Source organism: Geotrypetes seraphini, chromosome 12 (genome assembly GCF_902459505.1).
Source record: "Geotrypetes seraphini chromosome 12, aGeoSer1.1, whole genome shotgun sequence".
In the NCBI taxonomy this organism is placed as follows: Eukaryota; Metazoa; Chordata; class Amphibia; order Gymnophiona; family Dermophiidae; genus Geotrypetes; species Geotrypetes seraphini.
This window is the reverse complement of record NC_047095.1, coordinates 8,664,284-8,676,496: the sequence shown is the minus strand read 5'-3', so window position 1 is coordinate 8,676,496 and position 12,213 is coordinate 8,664,284.

Sequence of the window (12,213 nt, the reverse complement as noted above, 5' to 3'; positions counted from 1 at the left end):
GTGAACTATCATTAATCTGAGTCTGTCCTTTTTATTCAAGCCTTCATAGACGATTAGAACGAGAGGTTTTTACAAAATAAGATATAAAATAAGGAACAAAAAACATTTTGTTTCTTTGTGTTTAGAAAAACCTGCATAATACATCGTTCAAATCTGAAGAAGCTCTTAGTAATAAACAAGAGCGAAACGGAGATCTTCCGTCATAAGCCAGAGTCAGCCAGTCGGGCAACATACAACACCTGAGCTAAGTATTATAGAATACTATTGAACCTAAAGAACAACAGTAACAAAAAAAGAGAGTTTTAAAAAGTAAAAAATAAAAATGAAAAAAGTTTGAATAAAAAGGACAGACTCAGATCAATGATAGTTCACATGAAAGGTCAATATACCAAGATTAGTTCTGGTAATTGACAGTGAACACTTGAGATCAGTTGTCTTCACTCTTGATATGATCGAGTAAACACTCTTTTAAATGTAAAAGATCCTCTTGATCTAAAGTTAGCCTTTGAACAGGAGAGATTAGTAGATATACTAGCATAAACGATTGATTTACCATTTATTATACACAGGTATTTCTCTGTCCCTATTGGCTCACAATCTAAGTTTTTGGCTCCTAGGGTAATGGGAGGTTGGATAGCTTGCCCAGGGTCATGGGGAGCTGCAGTGGAACTTGAACCCAGTTCTCCAGGTTCGTAGCCCACTTCACTAACTATTAGACTACTCCTCCGTGGGGGGTGGGACAGCCAGGAAATTTTTGTATTCTTTCCTGGATCATTTACGAGAATTTACTTTATTCACTGACATTTTGTCAAGTCATTACAAACAATAGCTCATCCGTAATAAAGCTCTATCATTTCTGCACTACAGAGGTATTGCTACATAGTCTCAATTATTTTCTTTTGAAATAACAGTAATAGATAAGTCAACATATAGATCCAATGGATGACTAACAGCCATGCCAGTAAAATCCTGGCTCGGTGTTTCTCATCTACTTTGGTCTGTCGTTTAATTGAAAGTAAACAAGAAGCCTTTGAGCGTGACTTGATAAATACTTATGCATTGCACTTTTACATCGCTGGAGCTTGTCAATAATGTCGTACAATGCCCCACGTAGGAAGGAAACGAGGAAACAAAGCCTCTCAGACAGAATTTAACCCTGTATCATTGTACATTGCTTTGACTGATTTGATCGTAAGGTAATGATTAATAGATCACAATAACCTCCCCCCTCCCTTTTTACAAAACAGCGCAAGCATTTTTAGCGCTGGCCACGGCAGTAACAGCTCCGATGCTGCCGTTACCTTACTATGTCACTGTTAGCGGTGATATTTAATCCACTAGCCAGCTAAGTAAGCACAAAACAGTTGTCCTAACTTTAGCTTCTGAGTTCACCAGGCACTGGTCTGGATATCAGCAGACATACCCAGATGTTCAATGCTGGAAGCTGAACAGGCCTTGGCATTGACTATTCACACCTGAATGTCTACGGTAAGTTCATGGGCTGAATGGTGACTCAGATTTTTTGTCCTGTTTCTTTCCTACGTCATTTCAAACAAATAGATGTCCCCATTTGGGTTACCATTGCCCTAGTTCAGAGGTAGGCAATTCTGGTCCTCGAGAGCCGGAGCCAGGTCAGGTTTTCAGGAAATCCAGAATGAATATGTATGAGATGGATTTGCATGCACTGCCTCCTTGAGGTGCAAATCTATCTCATGCATATTCATTGTGGATATCCTGAAAACCTGACCTGGCTCCGGCTCTCAAGGACCGGAATTGCCTACCCCTGCCCTAGTTGATGTCACTTCTGTTTATACTTCTAAATTGATTGAATTTGTGCTCTATCCCTATTATAATAGGGATGATTAACGATGTTGTCTTGACATGTCTATGGTATATGTGACAATTGGAGGGAAACAAGATTTTATGTATGTGATATGGAAACCAAAAAGAAAAATAAAGAGGAACTGGAGCAAAAATCCACAAACACAACACTTATATCCTCCAGTTCAAACGCTGAAGCTAAAGCTCAAGGCTTAACTAGTTTATACCTAAAGTATACAGTTCAAGCACATATGCAGGGGAAGCTACCGGACGGTCATTGCTCAAGAGCTAAGAAGAAGAACCCGAATTCCTCAATGGTTAACCTTCAATGTTCTATCATAGGCAACCCCACTGTGCCAACTATAACGGTAAGGTGATTAATATTAATCTAACAAGTGCAAGCCACACTTATCTGTTGCTTCACGGCAGACAGGCTTGATAATGTGGTACAGGGCACTGATGAAAACTTCCTCTCCAAACAGTGGGGTTGCCTAAGATAGAACATTGAAGGTTAACCAATGAGGAATTCGGGTTCTTCTTCTTAGCTCTTGAGCAATGACTGTCCAGTAGCTTCTGAGGCAAATTCCCCTGCATATGTGCTTGAACTGTATGCTTTAGGTATAAACTAGTTAAGCCTTGAGCTTTAGCTTCAGCGTTTGAACTGGAGGATATAAGTGTATTTGTGATATGGAAACCGATATTTCTAACTTGTTCCGCTTTAGAAACAGGTAATAAAAAATGTCAGCTAGATCCTCAGATGCACCACTCCACGTTCAAACAATTTTTCATAACGTTAAGCTTGATGTGCATTGTCTTCACCGGATCAACTCTAATAATGCTCTATTTAGATTTCTTTTTAAACAGTATTATGAAACTTTTATATTGAAAATAATAAATTGTTTTTTCAAACTTATCTTTTACGGTTCTTGGTCTCTTTTTCTTAGGGACTTTCAACAGGCGGTATATACATTTTTTAATAAATAAATAAATAGAGCTGGAAACCCAGAATAACAACAGAGACCAATAGGACAGTAAGAAATTAAAAATCTTAAGGAGGGGAGGGAATAAGGAGTGAGCGTGTTCACATCAAAATAATATTCAAACATAGTTTGATTGGAGATTAATAGAGTTAGGGCTCCTTTTACGAAGGCCACATTAGGGCCCTTAACGCGCGGAACAGCGCACGCTAAAATGCCCCGCGCGCTAGCCGCTACCGCCTCCTCTTGGGCAGGCGGTAGTTTTTCAGCTAGCGCGCACTAATCCGGTGTGCGCGCTAAAAAATGCCAGCGCACCTTCATAAAAGGAGCCCCTTAGTGTTGAAAAGACAAAGTGAAAAAAACTCACAGTGACCCGGGAAACTACAGACCGGTGAGTCTGATCTCGGTTTCCGGGGAAAATGGCGGAAGCACTGATAAAAGAAAACATCGATGAACATTTTGGATAGAAACAAACTTCTGAAAACAAGCCAACATGGTTTCTGCAGGGGGAGATCGTGCCTAACTAACTTATTGCACTTCTTCGAAGGAATTAACAAAAGGATGGACAGGAGAGACCCCATAGACATCATATACCTTGATTTCCAAAAAGCCTTTGACAAGGTGCCTCACGAACGTCTACTCCGGAAACTGAAGAATCATGGGGTGGATGGAGACGTACATAGATGGATCAGAAACTGGTTGGCAGGTAGGAAACAGAGGATAGGAGTGAAGGGCCACTACTCGGACTGGATGAGGGTCATGAGTGGTGTTCCGCAAGGCTCGGTGCTCGGGCCGCTGCTATTTAATATATTCATAAATGATCTAGAAACAGGGACGAAGTGTGAGATAATAAAATTTGCGGACGATACAAAAATATTTAGTGGAGCTGGAACTAAAGAGGAATGCGAAGAATTGCAAAGGGACTTGAACAAACTGGGGGAATGGGCGGCGAGATGGCAGATGAAGTTCAACGTTGAGAAATGTAAAGTATTGCATGTGGGAAGCAGAAACCCAAGGTACAACTATACGATGGGAGGAATGTTATTGAATGAGAGTACCTAAGAAAGGGACTTGGGGGTAATGGTGGACATGACAATGAAGCCGACGGCACAGTGCGCAGCGGCCGCTAAGAAAGCGAATAGAATGCTTGGTATAATCAAAAAGGGTATTACAGCCAGAACGAAAGAGGTTATCCTGCCATTGTATCGGGCAATGGTGCGCCCGCATTTGGAGTACTGCGTCCAATATTGGTCGCCGTACCTTAAGAAGGATATGGCGTTACTCGAGAGGGTTCAGAGGAGAGCGACACGTCTGATAAAAGGGATGGAAAACCTTTCATACGCTGAGAGATTGGAGAAACTGGGTCTCTTTTCCCTGGAGAAGAGGAGACTTAGAGGGGATATGATAGAGACTTATAAGATCATGAAGGGCATAGAGAGAGTAGAGAGGGACAGATTCTTCAAACTTTCTAAAAATAAAAGAACAAGAGGGCACTTGGAAAAGTTGAAAGAGGACAGATTCAAAACGAATGCTAGGAAGTTCTTCTTTACCCAACGAGTGGTGGACAACTGGAATGCGCTTCCAGAGGGCGTAATAGGGCAGAGTACAGTACTGGGGTTTAAGAAAGGATTGGACAATTTCCTGCTGGAAAAGGGGATAGAAGGGTATAAATAGAGGATTACTACACAGGTCCTGGACCTGTTAGGCCGCCGCGTGAGCGGAGTTCTGGGCATGATGGACCTCAGGTCTGACCCAGGAGAGGCATTGCTTATGTTCTTATGTTCTTATGCTCAAATTGTGATTTCAGAAAGACTTCATTTGTATGCATTAACATGCTTGTAATTATGATTCAAAAGAAACACCATTTTAAGCAAAAAGAACAGTTTTGTTTTATTCATATGGCATGTGCCAATTACCTGAAAGCAACAGGTGGTTCGCATGTCACTGCTCACCTGGCACACTTCCAATTACCTCCTCTTTCAAGAATCATAACATCTGTTCTTCTACAGATTCTTTGCCATTTCCTGAACACATAGGAAAGAGCTCCATAAAATGGTCATCAAGGCATAAAACCAAGAGGCATTTCACCAGAGATCCAGGCAAAAATAAAAAAGACCACAAAACTGAAAATATTGCATGGCATTATGAAAGCAGGAGATTCCTGTTTTCCATTGTTCTCCGTTTTTAAGAGGTAGCTGCTGTCTCAGTTTTTAATTTCTACAACAAATATTGCTAAAAAAAAAAAATGTAGGAAAAATAGCATATTGAAGAAGATAAATAAAGTAGTAGCTGAATTATGGTTGTCTTCAAAAGTGTAGCAATTCTGTTTTATTACATTTATTTATGAAACGTTCTCTTAAGCTTTCATGGCTGGCATCATGATTGCTGAAGTTCTTCCGGTCCTGACACATCTGAAAAAGTGAAACTAAAGTTTCAGCCATTTTGCTGTGACTCTTTCTTCAGGGTATGTTACAAGGTCTGCAGGTTGTATTTATATATATATAGTGGGTTCTTAAACCTGATTGGCTGCAGCATGCCCTGAAGAAACATTGGTTTCTCTTACTTAGACACAGCATAGCCGGACAAAATCAATTGCAGTGGAATTCAGGTATAAATGGTGTGTTCAGCTCTGTTGGGAAGCTGGGATAAAAATTAATCAGAAATGTGGAATTCTAGAGATAAAGAATAGAGAATTTGAGAAGCAAGTTTTAGTATTCTCTAGGTATGCATACATAGAAGTTCTTCAGGTCCCACCAATAATGACAACAATGGCTATTTCTAGAAGTGCTGCAAATGTAAAGGGGAGAATGCCTGAGATTTATCGTACATAAGAACATAACATAAAAATTGGCGTACTGGGACAGACCAAAGGTCCATCAAGCCCAGTATCCTGTTTCCAACAGCAGCCAACCCAGATCCCAAATACCTAGCGAGATCCCAAGTACTGAAACAGATTTTATGCTGCTTATCCTAGGAATAAGCAGTGGATTTCCCCAGGCCATCTCAATAATGGCCTATAGACTTCGTTTTTAGGAAATTATCCAAGCCTTTTTTTTTAAAAAACCCCACTAAGCTAATTGATTTCACCACATTCTCCGGCAATGAATTCCAGAGTTTAAAGACCAGACAGCAATTAGAAAAAATGTTTTCTATGCAAAATTTTTTCTGGGGTGGGAGATACTATTACACTCTAAGCAGGTAATAAATACATAACTAAATAACATTGACTTTTGCAAAGCCGCGGTAAAGGTTTCTACCGCAGGCCGGCAAAGTACATGTTCCAAAACTCTTAGAATTTCTATGAGCATCGGAGCATTTACCTCACTGGTCCAGAGTAGAAACCTCTACCACGGCTTTGTAAAAGGAGCCCTATAATATGGTAAAATGGTATTTATTAAAGAACACTCTAGAACAGGGGTAAACAATTCTGGTCCTCAAGAGCCACAGGCAGGTGAGGTTTTCCGAATATCCACAATAAATATGCATTAAATAGATTTGCATCTCAATGAGGCAGTGCATGCAAATCCATCTCATACATATTCATTGTGCATATCCTGAAAACCTGACCTGCCTATGGCTCTCGAGGACCAGAATTGCCCATCCCTGCTCTAGAATGTGTATTTATTCAAATAGTGTATTTTATTTTTACTATTTAGGTCCCACAAGAGTGGAAATAGAAATATTTCCATTCTTGGATGACATGTATCACTTCTATAAACAAGCAGAACACCGTTTTGGATCAGATTCCCTACTGTGTCTTATGTTCAGCTCTCAGGGGATAATCCACTAGTGCAACCAGGGACTGAATTGTTGTTTGAAGAGGTAGATAAAGATTGTCAGCTGTCGAGAAAACCTGTGAAGCATATCAGTGATTGGCAGTGTAGCTGAAAACAGTGGCGTACCTAGCATATGTGACACCCGGGGCCCATCATTTTTTGGCACACACATCCCCCCATCTGATTTTTAGTAACAAGCCACACGTCACACATGAGTACCTAGGAAAAGGCAGTATCTTACATATTGCAGTGAGCAGTACATCAATACACACATTGTAAAACTAAACAAGCCAGACCAGTACAGATCAATCCTACACCGTCAATCCTAACAGAAAACCATGTCTTTCGAACACACATAAGAACATAAGTAGTGCCTCCGCCGGGTCAGACCATAGGTCCATCCTGCCCGGCAGTCCGCTCCCGCGGCGGCCCAAACAGGTCACGACCTGTCTGAATCACCAGAAGGGGCTCCCTTGCCACCTTGGTTTCTCATTGAAGTCCTATCTTCCCATCGTAGTCCTAACCCTCCGGTCTTGCACATGCACGACCTGTTGGGTTTCTATACTTATTACCTGGTTAGCTTTCTATACTTGTGTTACATCCCAGCTCCTCCCTCAGTATCCCACGATCCCTTTATCCCTCAGGAATCCGTCCAATCCCTGTTTGAATCCCTGTACCGTACTCTGCCTGATCACTTCCTCCGGTAGCGCATTCCAAGTGTCCACGACCCTTTGGGTGAAAAAAAACTTCCTTGCATTTGTTTTGAACCTATCTCCCTTCAGTTTCTCCGAATGCCCCCTCGTACTTGTTGTCCCCTTCAGTCTGAAGAATCTGTCCCTATCCACCCTCTCTATGCCCCTCATGATCTTGAAGGTCTCTATCATATCTCCCCTGAGCCTCCTTTTTTCCAGAGAGAAGAGCCCCAGCCTATCCAACCTCTCGGCGTATGGGCAGTGTTCCAGCCCTTTTACCAGTTTCGTTGCTCTCCTTTGGACTCTCTCAAGTACCGCCATGTCCTTCTTGAGTTGTGGCGACCAATACTGAACGCAGTATTCCAGATGTGGACGCACCATCGCTCGATACAATGGCATGATGACTTCCCGCGTCCTGGTTGTTATGCCCCTCTTTATGATGCCCAGCATCCTGTTGGCTTTTTTCGAGGCTGCTGCGCACTGTGCAGATGGCTTCAGTGATACATCCACCAGCACACCCAAGTCTCTCTCAAGTCTGCTGTCTCCCAACAATGCCCCCCCCCCAATTTGTAGTTGAACAACGGGTTCTTTTTCCCTATATGCATGACCTTGCATTTTTCCACGTTAAAGCACATTTGCCATTTGTTTGCCCAGTCTTCCAGCTTGTCCAGGTCCCTTTGCAGGTCCTCACACTCCTCCCTGGACCTAACTCTACCACACAGTTTGGTATCGTCTGCAAATTTTATAACCTCGCAATTTGCCTCCTTTTCCAGGTCATTGATAAATATGTTGAAGAGTAACGGCCCCAGCACCAATCCCTGTGGCACACCGCTCGTGACTCCCCGCCAGTCAGAATATTTGCCCTTCACTCCGACCCTCTGCAGTCTACCCGACAACCAGTGCTTGATCCATCTGTGCACATCCCCTCCCACCCCGTGGTTCCACAGCTTCCTAAGCAGCCTTTCATGTGGCACCTTGTCGAAAGCCTTTTGAAAATCGAGGTAAATGATGTCTATGGGTTCCCCATTGTCCACCCGACTGCTTATTCCCTCAAAGAAGTACAGAAGATTCGTTAGGCATGACCTTCCCTTACAGAATCCGTGCTGGCTTGTTCTCAGTAGGCCATTCCTCTCGATGTGCTCGCAAATGCCGTCCTTGATCATAGCTTCCACCATCTTCCCTATAATTGAAGTCAGGCTCACCGGCCTGTAGTTCCCGGGGTCACCCCTCGATCCCTTCTTGAAGATAGGTGTGACATTCGCCAATTTCCAGTCCTCTGGTACCTCTCCAGTTTTCAAGGATAGGTTGCAAACATGCTGGATTGTGCCCGCTATTTCTTGTCTTAGTTCCTTCAGAACCCTTGGGTGGATCCCGTCTGGGCCCGGTGATTTACCACATTTTAACCTGTCTATCTGTTTGAGGACATCCTCCTTACTTACCTCTATGTGCTCCAATTTTTCGGCCTGTTCCCCACTCATGAGCTCCTCTGAGTCTGGTATATTAGATGTGTCTTCGCTCGTGAAAACCGACGAAAAGAACGTGTTCAACCTCTCAGCTACCTCTTTATCCTCCTTTATCACTCCCTTCCTATCCCCATCGTCCAACGGCCCCACCTCCTCTCTCGCTGGTCGCTTCCCCTTTACGTAACTGAAGAATGCCTTGAAGTTTTTCGCCTCCCTGGCCAGCCCCTCTTCGTATTCCCCTTTCGCTTTTCTAACCTCTTGGTGGCATTCCTTTTGGCATTTCCTGTGCGCCTGGTGATTTTCCTCCGTTGGGTCCTTTTTCCATCTCCGGAAGGATACTTTTTTGTCATTTATTGCCCTCTTTACTTCAGTTGACATCCAAACCGGGTCCTTTGATCGCTTGTTCTTGCAGCCTTTCCTGAAACTGGGGACGTACATTCTTTGTGCTTCCTGCAGGGTGTCCCTGAATAGGGTCCAGGCGCTTCCCACAGTCTCCATCCTAAAGATGTTTTTGAGCTTCCTCCCCACCATTTCCCTCATAGCAACATAGTTCCCTTTCTTGAAGTTGAGCGCAGTTGTTGCAGTCCTCCTTACTATGGGTGTCCCCCTTTCTAATGTGAATCTGATCGCGTTGTGATCACTGTTGCCTAGTGGTCCTCCCACTTCTACCCCTCTTACAGGCCCCCCTAATCCGTTTAGGATGAGGTCAAGAGTAGCACCCCCTCGCGTCGGTTCTTTGACTAGTTGCTCCATGAAGCAGTCCCTCACAGCTTCTACAAATCCTGTTTCCCTAGTGCAATTGGAGTGACCCGTACTCCAGTCTATTCATAGAAACATAGAAACATAGAAAGATGACGGCAGAAAAGGGCCACAGCCCATCAAGTCTGCCCACCCCACTTACCCACCCCATTAGATCTGGATGCTGATGACCTAGTTTCTTAACTCTCGTAGGGATCCCACGTGGATGTCCCATTTATTCTTGAAGTTGAGCATGTTGGGGGCCTCGACCACCTGCACTGGAAGTCTGTTCCAGTGATCTACCACCCTTTCTGTGAAAAAATACTTCCTGGTGTCGCCATTAAATTTCCCTCCTCTGAGTTTGAGCGGGTGCCCCCTTGTGGCCGAGGGTCCTTTGGGAAAGAATAAGTCATTTTCCACTTCGACACGACCTGTGATGTACTTAAACGTCTCAATCATGTCACCCCTTTCCCTACGCTCCTCTAGAGTGTAGAGCTGCAACTTGCCCAGTCTTTCTTCGTATGAGAGACCCTTGAGTCCGGAGACCATCCTAGTGGTCATCCGCTGGACCGACTCAGCCTGAAGCACATCTTTACGGTAATGTGGCCTCCAGAATTGCACACAGTATTCCAGGTGAGGTCTCACCATGGTTCTGTAGAGTGGCATTATGACTTCAGGTTTGCGGCTAATGAAACTTCTTTTGATGCATCCCATCATTTGCCTTGCCTTAGATGAGGCCTTCTCAACTTGTTTGGCAGCCTTCATGTCTGCACTGATGATTACTCCTAAGTCCCGTTCTTCTGAAGTCTTAGCCAGTGTTTCTCCATTCAAGGTATAAGTTCTGCATGGATTTCTAGTACCAAGATGCATGACCTTACATTTCTTAGCGTTGAAGCCCAGCTGCCACGTCGAGGACCAGTTTTCCAACGTGATCAGATCCTGCGTCATATTATCCTTGAGAATGCTTTCACTTACTATATTACACAGTTTGGCGTCGTCGGCGAACAGTGCTACTTTACCCTGAAGCCCTCGGGTCAAGTCACTTATGAATATGTTGAAAAGGGATGGTCCCAGGACCGAGCCCTGCGGCACTCCGCTAGTCACTTCCGATGTCTCAGAGAGTGTGCCGTTGACCACCACCCTCTGAAGTCTTCCACTCAACCAATCGTTGACCCATGCAGTTAGTTTCTCACCTAACCCCATCGACTTCATCTTGTGCAATAGTCTGCGGTGTGGGACACTGTCAAAAGCTTTACTGAAATCCAAGTACACTATGTCCAGAGACTCTCCCAAGTCTAACTTTCCCGTCACCCAATCAAAGAAGCTGATCAGATTGGATTGGCATGACCTACCCCTAGTGAATCCATGTTGACAGGGATCCCTTAGGTTCCCCTCGTCCAAAATCGTGTCTAGTTTACCTTTAAGTAAAGTTTCCATGAGTTTACATACTACTGATGTGAGACTTACTGGTCTGTAATTTGCAGCCTCTGCTCTGCAACCTTTTTTGTGCAGAGGAATGACGTTGGCTGTTTTCCAGTCCAGGGGGACTCTCCCCGTACTTAGGGAGAGATTGAAGAGTACTGCTAACGGTTTCGCCAGAACATCGCTTAGCTCTCTGAGCACTCTTGGGTGCAAATTGTCAGGTCCCATGGCTTTGTTCACCTTAAGTCTTGACAGTTCACTGTAAACATCAGCAGGTGTGAACTCGAGTTTCTGAAATGGGTCTTCCATACTTTGCTTTGTTTCCAGCCGTGGCCCGTGTCCTGGTGCCTCGCAGGTAAAGACTGAGCAGAAGTAATCATTCAGTAGTTTGGCTTTATCGGAATCTGTTTCCACATAATTTCCGTCTGGCGTTCTAAGGCGTACTATCCCGTTTGCGGTCCTTTTCCTGTCGCTAATGTACTTGAAAAAGGATTTGTCCCCTTTCTTAATGTTCTTTGCTAGAGTTTCTTCCATTCGAAGTTTGGCCTCCTTGACTGCTGTTTTGACCACTGCAGACTTTGTCCTGTATTCAATGTTTGCTTCTTTTTCCCGGGTAGTTGAAGTCCCCCATCACTGTTACACTTCCAGTCCTGCATTCCTGTCTCAATTCCGCTTCCAAGTCGTGTCCGACTCCTTCTGGTGTACCAGGTGGGCGATAGTACAGCCCCAGTTTTATGCCTGCACCCTTGTTTCCCGGCAATTTGACCCATAGCGATTCCAGCCCCTCTGCCTTCGTTGCCATATCCATCCCGACCGAGTGGATAGAGTCCTTTATATATAGTGCTATGCCTCCCCCCTTCTTGTGGGTCCTGTCCCTCCTGTAGAGCTTGTACCCCGGCAGCGCCACATCCCATTGATTTTCCTCTGTCCACCAGGTTTCTGCAATTCCAATTATATCTAGGTCCTCCCCCTTGGCCACGACTTCTAGTTCACCCATCTTGGCCATGAGGCTTCTTGCATTTGCGTATAAGCACCGCAGGTCCCGTAGGTCCCGTCGTTTTTCCTCCACCTCTGCATTTACCTGGGCTGCCTGCCCTTGGATTTCGGGCAGTTCTCCCGTTCCCTGTGCTTCTGCTTTGCCCTCAGCCTTTACCCTCTTAGCTTTCAGCTTCCCCACATTCCCGCCACCCCACTTCCCCGCTTTTCCTCTGGGTTTTCTAGCCCTACCGGCCCCCTCCTGGGCTATCATCCCTTGAGCCTCTGTTTGATCCCCCTCGCCTTGTGGTACCTCTATATTGCCCTCAGCTTTCGCCCTCGTGCCACC